Raw genomic sequence first — 9,487 nt, 5'->3', positions numbered from 1 at the left:
GACACCCCCTCCAAAAACTAGTCCCTCGGATAAGACACCCCTCCAAAACCCAGTCCCGAGGATCAGGCACACCCCCAAAAACCAGTCGCTCGGATCAGACAACCCCCCCAAAACCCAGTCCCTACGATCAGACCCCCTCCCAACACGGAGTCCCTCTGAATCAGACACCCCCCGACAAAAACCAGTCCCTTGGATCAGACCCCGCCCCATTAAACCATACGCTCGGATCAGACAACCCCCCAAAAAACCAGTCCCTCGGATCAGGCACCCCCCCAAAAACCAGTCCCACGGATCAGACAACCCCACCCCAAAAACTAGTCCCTCGGAATCAGACCGCCCCTCCCAAAAACCAGTCCCTCGGATCAGACACTCCTCCCAAAAACCAGTCCCTAGGATCAGACACCCCCCTCCCAAAAAGCAGTCCCTAGGATCAGACACCCCAGCCAAAAACCATTCCCTCGGATCAGACCCCCCCTCCCAAAAACCAGTCCCTAGGATCAGACACCCACTCCCAAAAACCAGTCTCTAGGATCAGACACCCCCTCACAAAAACCAGTCCCTTGGATCAGACACCCCTCCCAAAAACCAGTCCCTAGGATCGGACCCTTCCCCCCAAAACCCAGTCCACACGATCAGACACTCCCCCCACAAAAACCAGTCCCTCAGATCAGAACACCCCAAAACCAGTACCTAGAATCAGAGATAATGGGAACTGCAGATGCTGGAGATTCCAAGATAATAAAATGTGAGGCTGGATGAACACAGCAGGCCAAGCAGCATCTCAGGAGCACAAAAGCTGACGTTTCGGGCCTAGACCCTTCATCAGAGAGGGGGATGGGGGGAGGGAACTGGAATAAATAGGGAGAGAGGGGGAGGCGGACCGAAGATGGAGAGTAAAGAAGATAGGTGGAGAGAGTGTAGGTGGGGAGGTAGGGAGGGGATAGGTCAGTCCAGGGAAGACGGACAGGTCAAGGAGGTGGGATGAGGTTAGTAGGTAGCTGGGGGTGCGGCTTGGGGTGGGAGGAAGGGATGGGTGAGAGGAAGAACCGGTTAGGGAGGCAGAGACAGGTTGGACTGGTTTTGGGATGCAGTGGGTGGGGGGGAAGAGCTGGGCTGGTTGTGTGGTGCAGTGGGGGGAGGGGATGAACTGGGCTGGTTTAGGGATGCAGTAGGGGAAGGGGAGATTTTGAAACTGGTGAAGTCCACATGGATACCATATGGCTGCAGGGTTCCCAGGCGGAATATGAGTTGCTGTTCCTGCAACCTTTGGGTGGCATCATTGTGGCAGTGCAGGAGGCCCATGATGAATCAGACCAGTCCACAGAATCAGACACGCCCCTAAAAACCAGTCCATAGGGACAGACTCCCCCCAAAACCCGGTCCCGAGAATCAGAACTCCCCAAAACCAGTCAATTTGATCTGATCCCTCCAAAAATTGGTCCATAGGATCAGAACCCCCTCAAAACCCAGTCCTTCGGATCAGACGGCCAAAAAAACAAGTCCATAGAATCAGACCCCACAAAAAACAGTCACTAGGATTGTAAACACCCCCGCCAAAACCAGTCCACAGGATCAGATCCACCCAAAAAAGAGTCCCTAGGATCAGACCCACCGCAAAAACCAGTCCACAGGATTATACCACCCCAAAAAAACCAGTCCCAAGGATCAGACAGCCCCAAAAATCTATCCGTGGGATCAGACTCCCCCCAGAAACCAGACCATAGGATCAGACCCCCGCCCTCAAAAACTAGTCATCGAGATCAAACACCTCCAAAAACCAGTCCCTAGGATCAGACACCCCCTCCCAAAAACCAGTCCCTCGGAATCAGACACCCCATCCCAAAAACCAGTACCTAAGATCAGACACCCCCCGCCCAAAAACCAGTCCCTAGGATCAGACCCGCCCCCAAAAACCAGTCCCACAGATCAAACCCCCCTCCCAAAAACCAGTCCCTTGGATCAGACCCCGCCTCCCAAAAACCAGTCCCTAGGATCAGACACCGCCCTCCCAAAAAGCAGTCCCTAGGATTAGACGCCACCCCCAAAAACCAGTCCCACGGATCAGACACCCCTGCCAAAAACCATTCCCTCGGATCAGACCCCCCCTCCCAAAAACCAGTCCCTAGGATCAGACCCCTCCAAAAACCAGTCCCTAGGATCAGACCCCCCTCCCAAAAACCAGTCCCTCGGATCAGACACCCACCAAAAACCAGTCCCTCGGAATCAGACACACTCCTCCGAAAAATCAGTCCCTCAGAATCAGACACCCCCCCCCCCACCAAAACCAGTCCCTTGGATCAGACACCCCCCCCCTAAAAACCAGTCCCTCGGATCAGACACCTCCAAAAATCTATCCGTGGGATCAGACACCCCCCAGAAACCAGACCACTGGATCAGACCTCCCCCCTCAAAAACTAGTCATCGGAATCAAACACCTCCAAAAACCAGTCGCTAGGATCAGGCACTCCTCCCAAAAACCAGTCCCTAGGATCAGACACCCCCTTCCCAAAAACCAGTCACTCAGATCAGACCACGCCCCCCAAAAACCAGTCCCACGGATCAGACACCCCTCCCAAAAACCAGACTCTCGGATCAGACCCCTCCCTCCCAAAAACCAGTCCCTCGGATCAGACACCCCTCCCAAAAACCAGTCCCTAGGATCAGACACCCCCTCCCAAAAACCAGTTCCTCGGATCAGACCCCTCCAAAAACCAGTCCCTCGGAATCAGACACCCCCCTCCTAAAAACCAGTCCCTAGGATCAGACCCCCTCCCAAAAACCAGTCCCTAGGATCAGACACCCCATCCCCAAAAGCCAGTCCCTCAGAATCAGACCCCCGACAAAAACAAGTCCTTCAGAATCAGATCCCCCTCATAAAAACCAGTCCCTCGGATTCACACACCCCCCTCCCAAAAACCAGTCCCTTGGACCAGAACCCCCCTCACAAAAACCCGTCCCTAGGATCAGACCACCCTCCCAAAAACCAGTCCACAGGATCAGACACACCCCCCCACAAAAACCAGTCCCTAGGATCAGACCACCCTCCCAAAAACCAGTCCACAGGATCAGACATACTCCCCCCCCACAAAAACCAGTCCCTAGGATCAGACCACCCTCCCAAAAACCAGTCCACAGGATCAGACACACCGCCCCCCAACAAAAACCAGTCCCTAGGATCAGACCACCCTCCCAAAAACCAGTCCCTAGCATCAGACACGACCCCAAAAAGCCAGTCCACAAGATCAGACTCTCCCCCCACAAAAACCACTCCCTCAGATCAGAACTCCCCAAGACCAGTACCTAGAATCAGACTAGTCCACAGGATCAGACACGCCCCTAAAAACCAGTCCATAGGGTCAGACTCCGCCCAAAAACCTCTCCTGAGAATCAGAACTCCCACAAAACCAGTCAGTTGGATCGGATCCCTCCAAAAATTGGTCCATAGGATCAGAACCCCCCTCAAAACCCAGTCATTCGGATCAGACGGCCAAAAAAAGTCCATAGGATCAGACCCCACAAAAACCAGTCACTAGGATCATACCCCCCCCCAAAAGCAGTCAATTGGATCTGACCCCCTCCCAAAAACAGTGCATAGGACAGAACCCTCCCCGCACAAAACCAGTCCCTAGGATCAAACTCTCCCCATAAACCAGTCCAGAGGATATAACCCCCGCAAAAAAGTCCACAGGATCAGACCGCCCCGCACCCCCCCCCCCCAAAACAGTCCATAGCATAAGACCCTCCCAGAACCGGTCAAGAGGATCAGATCCCCTCAAAAAACAATCAATAGGATCTGACATTAAGCCCCACAAAAAATACCAGTCAATAGAATCGGAACACCCGAAAACCTGTCCCTAAGATCAGATCCCTCTAAAAAAAACCATTGGATTAGAACCCCTCGAAAAGACAATCAATAGAATCAGACACCCACCCCAAAAAAACCCAGTCAATAAGATCAGAAGCCCCTAAAACCAATCCCTAGGATCAGGTCCCTCTAAAAAAAACAATCTATAGGATCAAAATCCCCCAAAAGACAATAGGATCAGACACCCCAAAAAAAGCCAGTCCATCGGCTCAGACCCACCCCCAAACCAGTCCATACAATCAGAATTCCCCCCAAAAAAGTCCGTAGGATCAGACCCCCCCCTCGAAAAAAAAGTCCATAGGATCAGACACGCCCCTAAAAACCAGTCCACAGGATCAGACCACCCCAAAAACCGGTTCATAGGATCAGACACCCCCAAAACTAATCTATAGACTCAGCCCCCCCCTCAAAATATCATTCCATAGGATCAGATCCTCCCAAAACCAGTCAATAGGATCTGAATCCCCCCTCAAAAAACCAGTCCATTTAGTCAGACGCCCTCTAAAAACCAGTCCATAGGATCATAACACCCCCCAAAACAAGTCCATAGGATCAAACCCCCCAAAAACCAGTCAATTGGATCAGATGGCACACCCCTCCCACCAAAAAGCTGTCCATAGGATCAGACACATCCCAAAAACCAGTCCATAAGATCAGACACACCCCTAAAAACCAGTACATAGGATCAGACCCCAACCTAAAAATCAGTCCGTAGGATCAGACACCCCCCCAAAAAAGCAATCCATAGGATTAGACACCTCCCAAAAATCCATAGGATCAGACCCCTTAAACAATCCATAGGATCAGATGCCCCACCCCCAAAAACAATCCATAGGACAAGACAACTTGAAAACAATCCATTGGATTGGACACCCCCAAAAAACAATCTACAAGATTATAAACCCCCCCAAAACAATACATAGGATCAGACAATTCCCAAAAATTCCATAGGATCAGAAACCCCCCAAATCCATCAGGATCAGGGACAAACCCCTACCCCACAAAATCCACCGGATTCACCCACCCTCAAAATCTCTCAGGATCAGAGGCACTTCCCTGACCCTCCAAAATCCATCTCAATCAGGGCCCCTCAAAAATCCTTCAGGATCAGAGACACCCCCCAACTCAATCAGTTTCACAAACACCATCCCACCCTCATCAAAATCCATCAGTACTGCAGAGGTTCAGATCAGCCACCTCCAAAGAGGGCATGTCATGGTCACCCCCATGGTCTCTCCAATGACATTTCATGGTGACCACGATGACTCCATGGTCATCACACACAATCCAGGCAAAGCCACGACTCTTCTTAGCAACATTCTCTGACATGTAGAACAGACAGACCTGGGGTTCAGATATGTAATTCTTTGAAGTTTGTGCCATGTATACACAGGGTGGTTAAAAAGGCATTTAGCACACTCACCTTCAGTGCTCAATCCTTTGAGTATTGGAGTTGTGAAGTCATGTTGAGGTTATACAGCTCACTCATGAGGCCTTTTCTGGAGTACTGTGTCCAGTTCTGATCACTCTGTCATAGGAAGGATATTATTAATTTGGAAAAGGTTCAGAGGCGATTTACCAGGATGTTGCCAGGTATGGAAAGTTTGAGTTATCAACAAAGGCTGGATAGGCTGTGATTATAAAATTATACGAAGTACAGATAGGATTAATGTCTTTTCTCTCATATGTGGGATTTCAAAACAAAGGGACACATTTTTAAGGTGAGAGATTTAAAAAAGACATGAGGAGCAAATACGAGTGGTTCCCATCTGGAATGAACTTCCTGAGAAAGTGGTGGATGTGGGCACAATTACAACATTTAAGGCATTTAGATAAGTACACGAACAGGAATGGTTTGGAGGGATATGTTCCAGGAGCAGGCAGGTGGGACTCGTTTAGTTTGGGATTATGTCCAGCATGGACTGAAGTGTCTGTTTCCAAGCTATATGACTCTATGACCTACTCTTATGATCTTCCAAAGAGTTGAAAAGAACAGTCTTATCTGATTTGAAATGTGAACTATGTTTCTCTCTCCAAAGATACTGCTAGAGCTACTGAGTGCCTCCAGCATTGTGTTTTTGTTTCAGATTTCCAGCATTGATGGTATTTTGTTTTTGTATGAGCAATAAACAAATGCTTACTTCCCAGACAACAAAATGTGTAGCTGGATGAACACAGCAGGCCAAGCAGCATCTCAGGAGCACAAGAGCTAATGTTTCGGGCCTAGACCCTTCATCAGAGCTCTGATGAAGGGTCTAGGCCCGAAACATCAGCTCTTGTGCTCCTGAGATGCTGCTTGGCCTGCTGTGTTCATCCAGCTACACACTTTGTTATCTTGGATTCTCCAGCATCTGCAGTCCCCATTATCTCTGATCACAAATGCTTACTTCCCAACAGGTTAGCAAACAGGTCCCAACAAACATGGGCTCCTCCAGAGCATCTGAATTAGTGAGGAACAAGTGCATAAAATGGAAGGAACCTTATCAAATCATCATGACACCAGTGTGAACTGAACGTTTTCAAGGCAGAACAGGAGAGTAAGGGGAGGAAGTGAGTGATACAGACCAATCATGACATGAAACAATAAAACAGGCCAACCACTCATCAAGTGAAAATGTATTCATTCCTCAAAGAAAATGATGACAACACGGATTACTGAGCCATTAACATACTGGCTGACGCATTTCAGAGACAAGACTTTCAAAAAGGGAAGTGGAAGAATAACTGAAGCAACAAAAAAAAGACAAAGCAAGTGGGAAAGAACAAGGAAGAGAGCTAAGTTGAGTAATTCTTTCCTTGCAAAGATTTAGCACAGCTTTAATCGGCCAAATAACTTCCTGTGTGGATTTGATGTGATTTTGTGATATTTCTATTTCCTTTTAATGAACCTAGTGGTGATGGATCAGAACTTTTCTTCATTATTTGAGGGTGAAGATCTTTAATTTTTAATTTCTTTCAGCTGCGCCTTTGGTCTTCTACTGAGCTCAGAGGATCTCCTGGTGCCTCTGCTCATGGATCGGCAGAGACCTCAAGCTAGAGGATTCCTGTTTTATTTGCCAGTTTGCCAGTTCACTAACCTCATACGCACAGGAATAGGGAAACTACTAGTTCATGAATCGATTGGCCACTGTCAATGTTGAAATTATCACTTGAGTGTCTCCATAAACCTAATCGTGTCCATGTCCAATACATCTTCACAACACCAGTCGGAGGGGCGATCAGTGAACACAATAAATGTTACCCATCCCACATACGCACAGTAGCCCAACATGGAGCCATATCCAGGAAGAGGACCACGAACCCGAGACCACCAACATCTCTGTAACTCAAATAGAGAACATTTACATCTCAGCAACAGATTCACCAAGTTATTTTCAACCTTTGTCCCAGGTCACATAATCCAGAAGGTACTCTGAATGCGGGTTAGTCAGGGTGATATGTGTAGTGGGAGGTGTGTTACACAGGGAGCACTGCAAGCATGTGCTCTGTGTGTTCACCGCATGTGTACACTGCGTCATATACAAGAAGCACTGCATATGTACACTGCACTGTATGTGTGTGCACTGCATGTGTGTGCACTGCATGTGTGTGCATTGTGTGTTACACAGAGAGCACTGCATGTGTGTGTGCTGTGTGTTACACAGGAAGCACTGCATGTGTACATGCTGTGTGTTACACAGGAAGCACTGCATGTGTGTGTGCTGTGTGTTACACAGGGACCACTGCATGTCCAGACGATAATCTATGTCCAGCTCACTTATCATTTATCAGTGAGGAATGGTCTTCTGGCATCTTGCAATAAAACTGGTTGGTAAAGCCAAACCAGAGCATAGCAAGGAGAAAAGATATTTCAGCTGAAAGGAATGACTTTGATACTCAGTTTTAAATTCTTTGAGTTCAATGCTGGTCATTTGCTTTTTGTTTCTTGCTGCTTTGTTTACATTCTCCTGACCATGGAGGCCAAAGCTCATGGACTGTGTGACAGGTACTTGAACACCATGTCCACCCAGAATGGCTTTTTTCCTCCATGTATTAACTGACACCCACTGAACATGACCGGGAAAGAATCACTGAATTCACCCTTCAGCCCCCACCCCACCCCCAACCCCACCCAATGCCATCATTCAGTGCCAAGGCCTGCCATCTTACTCTACACAGTCTCCACAGTCATCAGTACCTTCAGTAAAGGAAGTAGAATTCAGTGATGGTCGCATTAGAATAGGAGACTAATCAGTCCCTTGAGCCTGTTCTGTTGTACAATGAATTCATGATTTCTCAGTAAAATTATTCACCTTTTAATCAGTTTGAACCGGCCCTTAGCCTTGACATTGGGATGGGGAGAGGAGCTGTGAGGAGATTGCCTAAATGTTTACCAGCTGTCACACTGAAGCAAATGGGAAGTACATTAGAAAATGTACGAGGAGGAAGAAAACAGACTGTTACTCTCCCTAGCAACATTTACTGATTGATTTTAGAGTATTAACTAGAAATGTACCAGGAATGAAACATAATTTTGCCTCGTGTCTGCCTCAGTCACCTGCTGGGTGGGACAGTTCAGGGTTAACATACGTCAGGCGGAAAATAAAAAGACCTTCATCTGCACAGTATGATTTATCAGCTTTGCCCATCCAGGATTAGCTCAGATATCTCACTCCGCCCCCTCCACCTCCTTTCACCAATGAGATTTGCAGTGAAAGCAATAAAGCTTGATTTTCAGTTTTACATGAAGTAATTCTGCAGATTCTGAGCAGGGAGGCCAAACAGAAACATGGTGACAAAGCAATTTGGAAGTTGTTTATTCATCTCCAACTCACCATTTGACTGCCAGTGTATTAATTTTTCCCTTCTGGAAAGAATCTCACATGGATTAAAGTTAAACTTGTGCTGTAAGGTTCAACACTGTTCCAAGTCAATATTTCAGTTTAATCACCAAAAGCTATTTCAATGAAATTGGGTCAACAGAAAGTATTTTTAGTGGTGATATTTTCAGCAGTTCATTAACTTTCGACAGCAATATCAGCATCATGTTATCATGCAATGAGACAGTGGTGACTGTGGAATATAGCCACTCGGGAACTCTGGGGAAGCCCTGAACTCCAAGTGGAATTTCATTGGACTCTGAAGGGTTCTCGAGTGGATTGAAGATAATAAAGTGTGAAGCTGGATGAACACAGCAGGCCAAGCAGCATCTCAGGAGCACAAAAGCTGACGTTTCGGGCCTAGACCCTTCATCAGAGCTCTGATGAAGGGTCTAGGCCCGAAACGTCAGCTTTTGTGCTCCTGAGATGCTGCTTGGCGTGCTGTGTTAATCCAGCTTCACACTTTATTATCTTGGATTCTCCAGCATCTGCAGTTCCCATTATCTCGAGTGGATTGAGTTGGCTGATTCAGCCTGGCCACAACCTCTCAAAGTGACAAGGAGAGATCAGCAATGTCATGGGAACAGTATTACTTCCAACTCTTATGCTTTACTTATATGAGCTATGGCTCAGTTACTAGCCTTTTCTCCTCAAAGATCAGATGTTGTGGGTTCAGGGCACAAACGAGACACTTGAGCACCTAATCCACATGCTCAATGAAGTATTGAGGAAGTGCAGTACAGTCAGAGAAGTTGCCTTCCAG

This window comes from Stegostoma tigrinum, chromosome 35 (genome assembly GCF_030684315.1).
Source record: "Stegostoma tigrinum isolate sSteTig4 chromosome 35, sSteTig4.hap1, whole genome shotgun sequence".
Taxonomy (NCBI): Eukaryota; Metazoa; Chordata; class Chondrichthyes; order Orectolobiformes; family Stegostomatidae; genus Stegostoma; species Stegostoma tigrinum.
Note: the sequence above shows the minus strand (reverse complement) of the source record.